The sequence below is a fragment of the Megalops cyprinoides genome, chromosome 23 (assembly GCF_013368585.1).
Source record: "Megalops cyprinoides isolate fMegCyp1 chromosome 23, fMegCyp1.pri, whole genome shotgun sequence".
NCBI lineage: Eukaryota > Metazoa > Chordata > Actinopteri > Elopiformes > Megalopidae > Megalops > Megalops cyprinoides.
This window is the reverse complement of record NC_050605.1, coordinates 9,833,109-9,848,648: the sequence shown is the minus strand read 5'-3', so window position 1 is coordinate 9,848,648 and position 15,540 is coordinate 9,833,109. Positions and strand designations below refer to the sequence as shown.

Genomic DNA, 15,540 nt, shown 5'->3' with positions numbered 1-15,540 from the left:
AAATGGAGAAATTCTGTGTGTGTGTGTGTGTGTGTGTGTGTGTGTGTGTGTGTTTGTGTGTGTTTGTGTGTGTTTGTGTGTGTTTGTGTGTGTGTGAGAGGAGGGAGCCGCAACCAGGGGACGAGGCTCCGCTCCACATGATGGATCTTGGTATCTTTCAAATCCCTTGTGTCAATGTAGAACGGGGCTGGATCTGCTGGTTCTGGTTCGGGTCTCCATTAGATTTAGTTTTGCGGCGCTGATCTGCAGTGTTATTGGTGCCGGCCCACTGACCAATGAGACTGGGACAGAGCACCCAAGCTGTGTGACTTGCACAAGTTGCTCAGCAAAACGTTAAATAAAAAGCACATTTTTAACTCAGAGTAAAACATCAAGCTGTATACATGCATAGCAAAAAACTGCAATCTATGTAAGTTGCTATGGATAAGAGTGTGTACTAAATGACAATAATGTAATGTCAATAAAAAAAAGAGTCCACTCACACGAATGTTTGAAAGAGAGCCATTACATTTTTTCCTTGGAGGACCTCTGTATGAGATCCACCACATCTAAAGCTACATCCTTAAATGTAGTCAAATATTCATATGTTGTCCCCAAAATTGGTAGTTTTTACACAATTTGTGATATGAGGCAGGGATTCACAGCTGATTTCAGGTCTGATTAAAAAATGTACTGCTACAGGGACAACCACAGGTATGAAAATACATGTAAATCAGGGATGATACTGAGTATCTTTGCATGTGGTTATTCATTAATGGCCGTCTACCGGGGCAGAAAAAATATATGTATCATTTTCCATCACAGGCTTCTCAAGCCTGTGACCACTTTCACATTTGGCATTCAAATTCTTGGCTACACCAGGCATTTCTAACATATCACTTCGGGGCAAAAGGAGGTGAGAGTAATTCATTTAGATTCACAACGCTTAAATGCTATCCATGTGCTGCCCTAGAGGTTATGTTGTGCAGTTTCTGAATTGAACTACATTTCCCATCATGCAAATATACTGTTCAGACTTACGTGTCATAATTGCCATTCTCAGCTCAATGAATACAATGAAGGGAATAAAAACAGAAAGGCCAAATCCCCCAAATAAGAAATCACAGCCAAAATCCAGCTTTGTGCATGCACTGTTCCAAGCGATTTTGGCAGTGCTCTTACATCACACTTACATATGGCCATTTAAATGTTAGTGTGTGTTCTTCAAATCCATCTTTCTTATTACTCAATGGCATAAAAAACAGAACACAAGGTACTGGCTGGAATCTATCTATCTGATCTCTGATCAGGACCTAATGCATGACAAGATGTTCTTTCAGATAACTGACCTGGGAACAGTGGGTAGTGTGCATCAAGGGGGGGGGGTTGGGATGCTATCTTAGTTTGTGAGAGTTTGCCGGAGTTCTTCCTTTGCTGCACCTAATTCAGTGTTTAGTACGGAGGGGCGAAAATCAAAAACTCCACAATAACAGCAAACAATGGGCTATTGTGCAAAAGGGTGACATTAAAAAAAAACACTAAAAATGAATGTGAGTATTTTTCACCTGCAAAAAGAATATCTGGACAAAACTGCTGTAGCTGCACTGAGGAAAAAATGCAACTTTTGTGGGGTTGCTCATTTGTGAGATACTCAGGAAAGACTAATTAGTCTTCTTTGTTGAATTCAGTTTGAAATGAATTCGTCCATCTGCCAACCAAGCATATACTCAACCAGTTTCATTGCCATTTATACTGCTATAAACAACAGAAGCGTTCTTCCAGTAACGCTAACCTCTAAATCAGGCCCTATAACAGGGACGGGAGACTTCTGGAACCTGTGGTGCACCTTCTTTCACCCTTTGTCCTGACAGCACTGCCTCTCACACCTCACACCCCTGAAGTCCCTGATGGCACAAAGAGCCCCTCATAGTCTTCCTTCCCTAAAGGACCTTATTCACCCTGACTCACAACCCTCTGATCATCGCTCGGATGCCCTCAGAAAGGGAGCAGACATGGCAGACGCCTCCTCCTCGCGGTCTCTTGCAAATCTCAGCCGACACTCGGGGCCCGGCGACAGCGAGAGTTACGCACGCCCGTTAGAAGTTAATCAAACACACGTTCGACCCTCGGCGTGATGAGGTGCCGATAACGCGCCGGATGAAAAGCGGGCGAGGGGTACTTAAGAGCTACTGAGGGTGAAGATGATAGATGAAGCCGGCTCAGTCAGGGCGGGGCTGCTCTCGGCGGCCGGTCAGGGTGCGTCCCTGCTGCCCCCCCCCGGGCGAGTGGAGCGCTCGCACTCCCGAGTTCCAGACGACGCTGCTCAGGGCTTCTTACTGCCCCACCTGTGATTCTGTCACCCCGGCTTAGGCTGTGGTTTTGGCAGCCTTACTGCACCTAGAGGTCAAGAGGGCCATATGAGAGAGAGGCACCAACCTAAGCCCTAAAGCAACCAACTCGCATGGTATTTACAGAGAGAGGAAAAATGGTGTTTGCAAAGGTTTATATCGTACTTTTGGGGGCGGGGTAGAGGCAGGGGCAGGATCACAGCAGTCGCAACAGAGAGACCGCAACAAGACCACAATAGTCCCAAGCTCAAGGAAAGCAACTGCTGTGCCCGAGCTGTGAACAGAAGGCTTTTGACTTAAATGTGGAGGGATGGATGGACAGAAAGACAGACACTTTTAGGCACAGTGCAGCCAAGAACAACAAAAAGATAACAAGAACTACCTACGTGTACAAGGCCAAACACAGACACACCAAGGTTTTCCACTGAGTAAATGGGGACTGTGCACAAACAAACAGCCTAGGCTGCAATCATGTCGTGGTCTCCCGGACCATAAAGACTTCAGGAGTTTTGCCAAAGATCCAAACTCTCCCTGAAAACAACAATGCAGGTCTGTTAACCACCAAAATCTGAACAGCAACATCCCTCATCTGGAAACTACACCATCAAAGTTGTGTCGCACCTTAAAAGCACTGGACAAGAATAAAATTGTACACCAGGTACGGTTCCCTACGCACAGTGGACACAGTTTTAAGATATCATAGCCCGTCTACACTCTGCTGCAAAGTTGCAAAATAAATAATCACAGATAATCAGATTTGAGATTATGCCCAAAATCACACTCAGTTTTTGCGATAACTCATAAAACCTGCTCTGTGCACTGTACAACGGATAATACATGGAGACATAACTTGGGGAAACATAACTTGTGGTAGGGCTTGAATGGTGTTATGCTCACACTCGCTGGTCTGGGAGTGTTGTTAGCCTGCTCTGACACTTGAATGGATGGTTCTGGTGTACTGGATAATAGTTTTCTAAATGAATGTAATGTAATGTAAACTGAAATTTTAAAACTTAATGCTTTAAATACATTCTTGCTTTGAGATTTTCTTAAAACAAAACGGTGATTAAGAAAATATATGCAATTAATTCTTCTAAGAAAAGGTTACCATTTCGAAAATGGATCACAAATGAAGAGATCAGAGCTACATCACCCTTTAGGTGTCCTGACTCGTAGCTCTACCGGAGCGGCTGGTATGATGTCATCCGAGCCCGCGCGGGTCTTTACATCAGAGCTCAGTGCTGTTGGGAATTCTGGGAGCTTCAGTGTGAACACATCACAAGAGCCTGTTCAAACCCCACACCCCCTCCCCCCCAATCCCCCCGCCGGCCTGCGGTGCCACCGCTCTCGCGGAGTGCCTCTCCAGAATCTCGCGGCTCTCTTCAATGGCACACCTGCGCACACAGATTAAGTGCACTCGTCTCCGCATTCTCATGCAAATCCCCGCTGCTGCCCGGCGCAGCTGTGGGGCGGCGAGCCGCGATTCGACCGGCGGTTGAGGGGGGAAAAGATGATTATCGCACTCGGGGCCGAGAGACCAGGGGAGGGCTCCGCTCGGGGGCCCGCCTCCGAGGTTCGGCTGCGAGAGGGTGCGCTTCGGGCTGCGCTGCAGACACACCTCAAAATCACAGATGCTTCTACACAAGCATGGGGATCTGTTGCTTCCACACATCATATTACATTATTGTCATTTAGCAGCTGCTCTTATCCAGAGCGACTTAAATATATTACAGGTTTTTTTTAGATGTTATCCATTTATACAGCTGGCTATTTACTGAGGCAATTGTGGCTTAAGTACCTTGCCCAAGGGTAGAGCAGCAGTGCTGTGGGGAATTGAACCAGCAACCTTTTGCGTTGGTCACAAGCCCTGCACCTTATCATTACACTACACTGCCGCCCTCTTTGCCACGTGGTCGTAACCCATACAAGTAATGTAATGTAATATAATGTGTCCTGGGGCATGGCACAATAGCGCCCCACCTGATATTTGAACCCCTAGTCCAGAGTCCAGCAGCCTACGCTATTACAGGCCCGTAGCTGAGAGAGGGGAAGAGTGCTCTCCTCCCTCCCTCAGACTGGCAGCGATGTTCGCACAAGTCGGGGCTGCTCTGGGTCCTGTGGTTTTTCCCTCATGCCAGTCCCAGCTCCAGAGCACGTAACAGTGCACCAAACTGCCACACAAAGCCATTCCTGAAACATTCAATCATCGCGTGCGAATCGAGCTTTACGTTGTGTGTCGAGGCATGCTTCTTGCCCACTCGTTTAATCAATTAAACCGCTTTTCGCAGTCTGCACGTCTTCCAAACGCTGGTTTCTGCAAAACGCTTTAAGATGACCTTCCAGTTCTGTAACCCAATGCCAAATCATCCGAACGGCATGTGAACCGATTTGGCTAAGCACTGATAATGGACTGCCTTACAGGTCTGCCAGTCAAAGAAACTGCAGAACACTGTAATACAGGGGACATAAAAACGAACACGAGAATTTGACAATTTACTGAAAACGGTTAGCGTGCAAAACCACACAGCAATTACGGAATTACTATGAGGCCGTTAGCCTGCCAGGTCAGAGAGGAGAAGGTCAGCATGTGTGCGCTGCACTTCGTCTAACGCACTTAGCTGCAATGTCCACATACATCAACAGCCTTGATCTAATATACCGCACAGCAGAACGCTTTGTTTTCCTCCTCCGGGGTGCTTTTTTTTTTCTTTTTGCAGAGAAATTTAATTACGTCTGACTTACAATCCAGAAGAACACGTCGCAGAGTCCCTTTTTAATTGGCGTGTCAGTTACGCTCTGCTATTCTGAGAGGGAAGGTGGTGACTGCTGTTTACAGTGCTCGAGAAGCCTGGGCAGTAACCGTTTCACCGCACGGCCCTGTCTTAAACACACTTCAGACTGCCAATTTCTTCATTTCAATCTCGGATTGGGAAAGAAGAAATAACATGGAACTGATTCAGCAGTCTGGTTTTGAGTCTACATCCGAATCATTTTTATCATGGCTCCATCATGTGTACCTTTCCTATTCAGGTTTTTCCTTTCCTATTTCTACTTCCTATTAACCTTTCCCATTAAACTAACCCATTACATAGAGAATGTGTCACAGTTGATCTCAAGAGCCCCAATTACCATTAAACATGTGATGAGTATGGATGTGATAGACATATTTCACAATGTAGGCAGAAGTAACTAGCTGTACTTGAATGAACAGTCTACGAGACCCTGATGTTGTCATGATATTCCTGGTATCAGCACTAATTAGTAGTGCTGACAATATGTGATATGCATTACTTTATTTGCCATGGCTGCAAAAATAACCGACTTGAGCTCAAACCATACTGGGACATCGTGCTGCACATTCATATAGGACACCAGATCACACACTTTGGTTGTGTTGTGAGGTAAATTTCTCCCTGAATCATGAATATGCTGGTGACATTACCATCTCATACCTTCAACTTTCCAATTCTCCAATGCAATGCATCTCCACAGCACTGCACTCCACACAACAAGAAATAGTTTGGCCTGATGTGGAATCGACCAGCCAGCAACCCAGTCCTGTCCTTTTGTATCTAGGCTTGAACGACATGTCAGCACTAATACTGAGAAGGACCACTTGGCAAATCAGTTTTGTCAGGATCTGACATACGTACACACTTTTGCAAAGGTGGATATTGTGTAAATATTCACAAAAAATATTTGGTATATTGGCAAAAGGGAGTAAGTCTAATTGTCTAGCTCCACTGCTCCAATGTTTTGTACTGCCTCATTCCAGAAAATGAAATAATGCATGCCAAGCTCCAATCAGGTAATCACTAAGTGCTTTCCATGTATGTATTATAAGTGTAACGCAACGTGTTGTATTAAAAGTATTGCTTATTTTTCACAGAACAGTCCGAGGTGCCCTTTAAGCTCAGGGACCTGTCTCCCTTCACTGAGCAGCACTGCAAAGAGAGCCATTCCTTCGGCCAGTGCGTTGACCTCTCCCTCACACGCGCTGCCCCGCAGAGACATCGGGACCGCCGTGACTCACCAGTGAGTCAGCCGCTTGAGTTTGACCGTTTATCAGCTCCTGGCCGTCTTGTTTGGCTTTGTGTGGGCTTGTCGGTATTGGCAGGTCAGTGCTTAGTCTATGGCACGCTAGCCAAAAAGTGTCGGAGCATAAGACAAGCGGTGGGGAGCGTGGGACAGAGGAACTCCGAAACGGTTTCAGTCATTTGTCTCCCAGAATGCAACCTCGTGGAACGCGAAAGCGTTCATTCTGCCATAGAGGAAAACGTCTCTCATCACAAGAATCTTCTAAGAATCTACCAGGAAGAGTGCAATTCCAGTAACAAGTACAGATTTTTTTCAAATGTACTGTACAATTATTTTTGGAGTTTTTGAACATTCTGAAAAGGAGTAAGACTTTTTTTGTTTGTTTAAATGTCTACAGCATTAGTTCACTGTTTGTTATCTGCATAAACTAACACAGAAACCACACACAAATGTTGCCGTTTCGCAATGAGAGCAGAAGTTATGAAGCTTGTTCTTATTTAGGAAAAAAAAATCAATTCATACCACTCTGCAAACAAAAATATTTTTCTACACCAAGGTTAAAGAGTCAGAAATATAACTCCTTCCTCTCAGCTTTGTGGGATCTGCCCAGTATATCAGAGTGCACAAACAGTAAAAGCAGACAGACAGTCCTCGCAAAAATGTTGTTGCTCACTTAAAGGCGCAATATTATTCCTTACATAAAACCCTGTATTCTTTCCAGCTCTTGCACTCCATCCAGTTTAGAGTTCTGAACGACTGGCATTCCACCACTCCAGTGATGGGAGGGTTGAATTGGTTTTAGCCTGAAAGCACTCTTACTTAGAGGCAGCATTTGCTGTGAGGCTATACTGGAAATGACACCGCCCTCATTTCAGTTTCTGAGATTTCGCCCGATCAAAGCTGTGTCACCTGCTCGTTGAGACTGCTGCCTTTTGTTTCCAGAGATCAGCCTTAAATGTCTGCATCTTAAATACGCATTATGAAATATAAATAAATGAAATGAGTTTAAAGCATCAGCTTGCTATTGCTTCAGTTAAAAAGAAAGACATAAAAACTATACACCACTGATGCAGGCTGATGTGAAGTCAACCTGAAGAAAAATGAATGGAAGTTAGTAACGGGGGTTTTTCTGAAAGAAAAACAAAAGTTTTCGGATTGGTGCCTTTGCATATTTTGTCATCAGTTTCACTTTCCCGGAATTTGTTAGGCAACCCACCTCAACCTGCCAAGTAAGAAATCTCCCCTTTTTGCTGTAAATGAGACACCAAAGTTCTCTCACTGTGGAGGCATCTACACACCAGGAGGGTTCATACTATTTGCTGTAATTTGTTTAGTCTTGGCCCACAGAGATTCCCTGGTCTTGTGAGCTACGCAGATCCTACAGGCAGCAGTGAGCCGCAAGTATGCACTAAGCCCACTCAAATTGGACACCAGAGCCACCAATTATGAGGCTCCTAGGGACAATTATTACAGTAACTGAAGGTGTGCCCGCAGTTTAAATCAGTTACACCTGAGATTCTGAATGGGTCAATTTCAACTGTAGCATAACACATGACTTGCATTTGACTAATGACCTGCTTTTAACACAAACTTGTGGTCAAACAGTCAAAATGGATTTGAACTGCCCTTATCTGTTGTCAGAGGAACATGAGGAGAAGAATTTGTTCTCCATCAAAAAGAGAACTCAACTGATATCTTATCGTACATTACACAAAATTACCCACAGTTCCATGTATGCACACACTGAAGCCGCACAGTGGCTACAACACAATCGAACTGCAGCATAACGGTGATTACGACAGCACACCGAAGCTGTGGGCTTGAGGAGGCGATGGCACTATCAACGGCTAACACTCTTGGAATATTCCATTCGTCTCCATTGTGACACGTCATGTCGTTACATTACATTCATTTAGCAGATGCTCTTATCCAGCGCAACCTCCAGCACAAAAGAACAGTAGCGTATCCATTCAAGCTGAACGCGCAACAGTGTCAGACCAGGCTAAGAACGCTCCCAGACCAGTGAGAGTGAGCATAACACCATTCAAGTTACCTTGTGCAACCCGACTAGACAAGGGAAGCCAAGTATACTAACACACATCAGTCACTAGATCACAGAATTCAAAACACATGGCAATACTACATGTAAAATAAATGGCATGTACTACAGGTAGCAGGTGTTAGGGGGCGGGGACTGAGGTGAAACCGAGACGCAGCCCAAAGAGATGCTACCTGAGGTACAAACAGACTGACCACGCGCGCTGTGAGGGGGTCGATTCGATGGCAGGACAAAATGAACCGACACAGTAAGCTGCCCGGCCGTGGGTGCACGTCCGTCTGCGTCACTCTGCACAGCTGCATACTCATCTGGATGTGACGGGACAAAAGGCGCGGCCCGACGGCCTTCATAACCCTGCCATCATTCAACCCACCCTGTGGACGCTGCTGGGTAAACGACTCCAGAGGTTCGATAAAGCCGAATGAGGAGCTGCCGGCCATCATTCCGACATGTGCAGAATTCAGAATGCGGCTTCGTTTGCCATTTATTGGGAAACCGAGTCACCCGCGACATGTCTTTACGTCTACCACACAGGTATTCCAAGGCAGAGGGAAAAGACTGCATTCAGACAGTAAACTGGCTCACGCATCAGCAGTTGTGCTGAACAAGAACAGCAACACAAACACAAAAACAACATTCTAGAAACATGCCAAAAGTGTGGAACGGGAGATGGTGCTGGGGAAGCGTGTTGGTATGACAGGGAACATTTTGCCATGATGTTACCTATAATCTAAAACTGCTACCCCTCTCTGTATGGCTTATATTCTAGTACTCATTACTAAGGCTGACGTACAAATGCAGGTTGTATGACTGGAGCAAATCTGGATGAAGTGTTTTATGTTTAAGTCACAAAGCTTAATTCTACTTTCGACTCAGCATGACAATTATTACTCTTTGCACCATTATTACTGATACCTAAGCCACAGCAATGCCCATCATCATTAAACCCATAGTGTAACTTATTCCGAACTACTGAGTAATGGGGAAGACCGGGACACCTGTTCCAGTAGAATCAGAACAACTATTATAACATCAGTGTAATGTTACCATAACCTTGACAGAACATTTTACTGGTGGGCCCTGGATTTATGCTGCCCCTGACTGTCTGACTGGACCGCTGGTGACCATCACTGCTTCTGGTCAGTCTTTACTGCCTCTGACACAGCTGTCCAGGACCGCAGCCTACACGGTCAAGCCTTGTCAATGTCTCTCCCACACTCCCACACACACACACACACACACACACACACACACACACACACACACACACACACACACACACACACACACACACACACACACACGCGCGCGCGCGCGCACTACAGAGCGCCGCAAGGCATTGTGGGCACAATGAACACTGCCCACAGGAGGTCATTTCTCAATTACTGATCAGCGACTGGCAACTTGTTAGTACTTATTTCGTCGCTAAGTTTTGTAACTTTCACACAATGATGGAACCTTGGATGTGAAAAGTGCTGACCCGCTGCAGTGTCTTCTCCCATCGTAAAAGGCTGAAGTTTGCCACCATTTGTGTAAATGCTGAACAAGTTCAATGAGTTTGGATCTCCAAGATCACACGTAACGTTAAGATTTCTTTCGCTGCTGTATCTCGGAGCAAATCAGTTTTGCAGGACTGGATTTCCCCTCATAAGCTCACCTTAAGAGAAGAAGCCAGTGCATGTCTCATCTGAAGCAATTACGGGGAATGGCAACTCCAAACACTTCAGACATTAGTGGCAGGGCTCCAAGTGCGTGGGCCTCCAACAATAAAATCGAGTATTGTTGTGACTGGAAAGCAGTCACATCTTAAAGGCAAGCATTGGTGATGTCGAAAAGTACTGAAAGCTAATGAAAGACTGAATTTATTGTCTGGAATGCCTATTTTTAAAAATGACCTAACTAACTAAGCCAACAGTGACAGAGATAGCAAGCTAACTTGTCTAATTAAAAAATAGCTGTCACTTGGTTGACAGGTGACTAAGCTTCTGTACATGGCATCTGGCTGATTACGATCTGTATCACCAAGCAACAGCACAGAATATTTGGCTCCATACTTAACTGATGATTTCACAATATTTCTATAATTAAACTTTATTCTGCAGGCACTCCCATGTACAGCAATGTATGAGATGAGCATGACATAATGTATTAAATACAAAACAACAGAACAAAACAATAACAGCAAGGGATACAGAGAAAGAGCACTATGCTGTAAAACTGGGTAAAGGTATTATGTAGGCTTGCATTGGTCTGTAGCAAAGATTTTTAGTTGACTGATTCCATACGGACAGTCCACTGTAAGGCACTGAAAGTGCACTGCGAGGCACTGTAACTAATAAACTCCAGGCCAAACACTTGTGCTGTATCCAGCAAGGTGGTCGTCTGCACTGCTTGGAAGCCACAGTCTTCCAAGCCATCAACCGAATTGCCCAAATGCATTTCCCCTGTGCTGAGAGAGTGTGCAAGACAGAATAAAGAATGTTTTGGCCATGTGTTTCAAGGACCACCTTGTGTAATCAGTCCTCTCTTTATTCCTACCTATTCATTTCCTTAAAAGGAACCTAGGGCTGTTCTTAGAGAAAATGAAAGTGTTTAGCTGGACACATTAAACAATTTAAAAAACAGCTTTGCTCTAGAAGACACTAGCCGACGTTCGTGCTTGAAAACCGACTTTTTTCCAGAAAACTTGCAATTTATTTCCAGCTCCAACTACAACAGCACCCTCAGCAGTTCTCACTGCAGCTCTAAAATCTAATAATTTCCTTGTTGTCACAAAGCCAAGCATTTTGCCAAGTTCCATCCAAATCCGTTCACAACTTTTTCCAGTACCCTGTTCACAGGAAGACAGGGCAATCACACAACCTCCCCGCTAGCTTAAGGTGGTCAAGGCAATGAGACAGACATGAGTAAGGATGACTGAGGAGAACTACTGACAGTTCTTCAGAAAACTGCCTAACATGGCCTTTCAGCAGGGAATAAGCCACAGCTGGCCAAATTTCTTTATTTTGAGAGGAAAATGCACATATTTTTGTTAAGCTACATCATTACACTGCATTACATTATTGGTATTTAGCAGACACTCTTATCCAGAGTGACTCACATAGTTTACAATTTTTACATATTATCCATTTACACAGCTGAATATTTACTGAAGCAATTCTAGGTTAAGTACCTTGCCCACGGGTACAGCAGCAGTGCCTCAGCGGGGAATCGAACTGGCAACCTTTCGCAACTACACATTACTCGGTAAACGAAAAGAGCCTGACTCCAAACCCCAAAATTAACTCCTCCGACTGGCCTAGGGGGGGAACTTACATCATGAGCAATGGGCGAGAGTTAATACTGACACGTAACATCAATAGGAGGGTGGGAGACAGACATGGTAATGAACTCTCTGACAGAGTGCAACCTGTGTAACATGATCGTGCGTGGTGTACCAATCCAAACATGGAGCAGCCAAGGGCTCTGTGTCCAGCTGATTTCAATGGGGTTTGGTAAAAAGGTGTGCAAACAGCAAACAGCCATTTCAGTTCTCCGACAAACAGATCGCAGTCATGCTGCCGTGCCCGTGACTGTGATCCATTAGCATATCATTTATGCTGGGAAAGGTAATCCATCCTTACCTCCCCACCAGCAGAGACCAAATAAATACACAGATCTGGGGAGGTGTGAGAAAGGCAAACATTACTGCAAAGATTTAGTCCACTTCCAGGAGGCGATGGATGTTCTGCAAAGGACATAAAGTTTTCTTCTAATAAGAGGAAAATGTTTTCAGCACATAGGGGATTTCAGCTTATAGTTAGGACATGGCTATCTTCTAGAGAGACTGGTCCAACAGCTTCGAATATGCATTTTTATTCATTACTATCCATATCCATAACTCAGAAAGAAGGGTTAAACATAAACAAACATGCTTACAAAGAAGCTCTTCTCTGTACTGAGATTGTGAGTAAAACCTTTATTGCAATTTTTGGGCTTGTAAAGCTCCCTTAATTCATGTGAAGCTAACAATAACCCGAGATGAACTTGCTGTTTTTCTTCCTGCATTTCTGACTATGTCCAACAACAACAACATTTACTTAGCGGAAGCTCACCACAGAGACTTAGTCTGAGTAGCTCATGGTATTTGTATGTTATCAGTTTATCCGTTTGGTTATTTACTGAGGCAGTTTGTATTAAGCACCTTGCCTAAGGGGGTACAACAGCAGTGCCTCACCTAGGAATCGAACCGACTATTGATATTATTTTTAGATTATGAGCCCGGATCAATACCACTACACGGCTGTCAGACAATTTCTCATATTATACACACACACACATAAACATATACAAAAGTCATATTTTAGATTTTTTTTTTTTTTTTTTTTACATTTTTTGAAGGAATCTCATACTCGGGCATCAACATGACTAATTATACTTGTCTAAAAAAAACTAATTTCAAAAATTTAAGCATAATTCTTTAGATCAAAAGAATGTATGTATGTTTCCCGTTATCTTAATCAGGTGTGTCGAAACGTCTGACTGTCTACATACATATACACACATACATAAGTGATGATATAGGCTAATAGACGTAAGCGAATACTTGAGGCAGTTGGTTGAAAACTTACAAGTTCTGATCCCAGGCGGCGAGATACTCAGCATTTCGGCAAGACCATTAAAAAATTCACAAAGTGAGGAGCTTTTTTATTTCCATGCAATAACGAATGGTTGAAATCAAGCTCATTGTAGTAAACTGATTCTTGCCGACCACTGTATTTTAACCTGCTAGTTATTAGCTGTAATGATTCATGAAGCCTAACCAGGCGCCTGTTCATTCCAAACTCTTACTTGAGGGTCGAGCAAAAAACGTCGGTAACGTCAGTTTCTTCCATCAGCCTGGGGTTAGCACAATTTTTATGTTGCTGAAGTTATCTGCTTTGCTAGCTATCCACGTAACTTTCCTGGGAGCTAGCTGACGACACGTCCCCGATCAGAAGCAAAACAGACTAGACGTTAGCTACCTAACGTTATATCCTACTAAATCCCTGATGTGTTGCCATAAAAAACCTTCCCTCGCCGGCTGGCCAAATAGAAGCAAGACAGATTAATAGTTAAGTGGGAATGATGTCCGCTGGAGCTGTACACAACTACCGTGCGCGAAGTTTGATGGCAGGCAGCATCACAACTCTAAAACTTGGTAGCTAGCTAGCTCACTAGATAACTAACAGTAAGTTTGTTAACAAGCCAACTAGAAAGGCGCTTTTCACTTGAACGACTGGCTAATTATTGCAAAGTAGTCTGCACATTTTTGTTCAAATATTTCATTTATAACGTCAACTCGCTCTGGTCAACCATCACTTTGAGCAGCCAGAAGCAACTAGCATGGCTCCTGTGTGGTCGTCTGGCTAGCTAACTACGTAGCTAAAGTTAGGGAAAGCGTGCAGCTAATGTTAGCAATCTAAGGTTTAATTAGCCAGTGACGAATGTTAGCTAGCAAATAACCAAGCAATCTGCACGCCAAAACCCACAAAACAAATATACCAGAAACAGCCACTGTTCTCAGCGATGTCTGAGAGCTGGCATACTGAGGAGTGAAAACGCAAATTCAACACTTCTGCTAGCTAACTCTAACGTTAGCTAATTAAAATGAATGAGAGATCCTGAATACTTACCATACAGCGTCGCAGAGATCGAGGAAAGGAAGGCGTCCGTCTGTAAGAAGTAGAGTCCAGAATCCCGTGATTTGTGTAAGGATTGTGATTAAATACCTTCTCCTCTGACTCAAAAAAACACGATCCCACACTATAATCCGTCTCCCCTCAACTCTCCCGTGTCCCCGGAGCGCCAAAAACAGTCTCCAAACTTCCAAAGTTTATGATTTGATTCCCAAGAAACGCACTCAAATATTTAAGTAACTCCTGGGTTGACGTCTCTGCCTCCTGTTCCACGTATAGCAAGGTAAAATCCACATATAAACTGGTAAATCGTTGCTAGCTAGCTAGTCTCCTAAGGTAAATCGGGCAAGTTTGTTGCCGTGGTCGCCCCGTCTTGTAAATCGCTCGATCGCACAGCAACTCCAGCTCCAAGAGTTTAGGGCCTCGATCGCTGCTCTCAGCTCTACAATTGCATCCGGGTCGTGATTTGTTGTAAAAACTGGGGGTGGTTGTCGAGTTTTCTGAGATCGTCCCATGCTAGCTTGCTACCATCTATTGACATGAGAAAACCTGCTGCAAAGCACTGCTGCATTAGAGTCTTCATTATTGTTACTTCTTAATTTCTAAGCTTTTCTTTTTGGACTTTGAATTCTAGACAAGCAAAATGGTTCCAATGTGTGAATAAAACTCATCATGTTTGGATAAAAGAACTGTTTGTCAGTATAGGTTGAATTTACGGCGACATGTCAAAATATGAATTCATATAAATGCTTCACAAGTAAATGAAGCTTGCGCTTTGCTGGTGCTGATGCCACCGTGCCGTTTTTGGCAATTCACTGAGCACTAGACGGAAAAATATAATTTTTTGATGCCACCATTGCGAATTTTTAAAAGAAAATCAGCCAATTCTGTATACCTTTAGATATTCAGATCACGCATTGTTCATGATGGTCCAGCACTTCTTGGAGAGAGGTTTGAGACATCTTTCCAAACGTGATATAGATTAACAGTATTTTAGATTAAGAGGTTGAATGCAGGACATAAATGATTGCAGTCAAGGTAGTACAGGACTATGCAGCACCGCTGATCCCGTTCAGAACCATGCACAAGATAAAATAAGCCAGTTAAACTGTTGCATCACTTCATACACCAATGGGAGAAAGCTAGACTCTCGACCAGAAAATTCCAAGACCAAGGCAACAGGATGAGGCGCCTTAATGAAATAAGACTACCAATTACCTTTCATGGGAAACGAACATATCAGCAATCTACATGTATGAAACCTACTGGTATGTCACATGGTGAAATATGAACATGTTTTCTGTCCATTTATGGGAATATGATTTCTGTACAAATGGAACATCTATCTTCAGTGAGCAAGCTGGCTGTGTTGTTTGTCCCTGCTGTTCTTGGCTGAATGAGGGTGTGTGTGTGTGTGTGTGTGTGTGTGTGTGTGTTTGAGAGCGTATGCGTGGGCAGA

The 15,540-nt window shown here is 44.0% G+C and overlaps 1 protein-coding gene across 1 annotated transcript in view; it reads right to left on the bottom strand.

Annotated features, from left to right (window-relative positions):
• The window catches only part of LOC118770418 (fibroblast growth factor receptor substrate 2-like), a 29,368-nt gene extending 14,862 nt beyond the window's left edge, over positions 1 to 14,506 (bottom strand). Inside the window, exon 1 of the mRNA XM_036518068.1 lies at positions 14,079 to 14,506. The gene's annotated coding sequence lies outside the window, so the exon portion shown is untranslated. The remainder of the gene's footprint in view (positions 1 to 14,078) is intronic.
• Between the last annotated feature and the right edge of the window lie 1,034 nt (positions 14,507 to 15,540).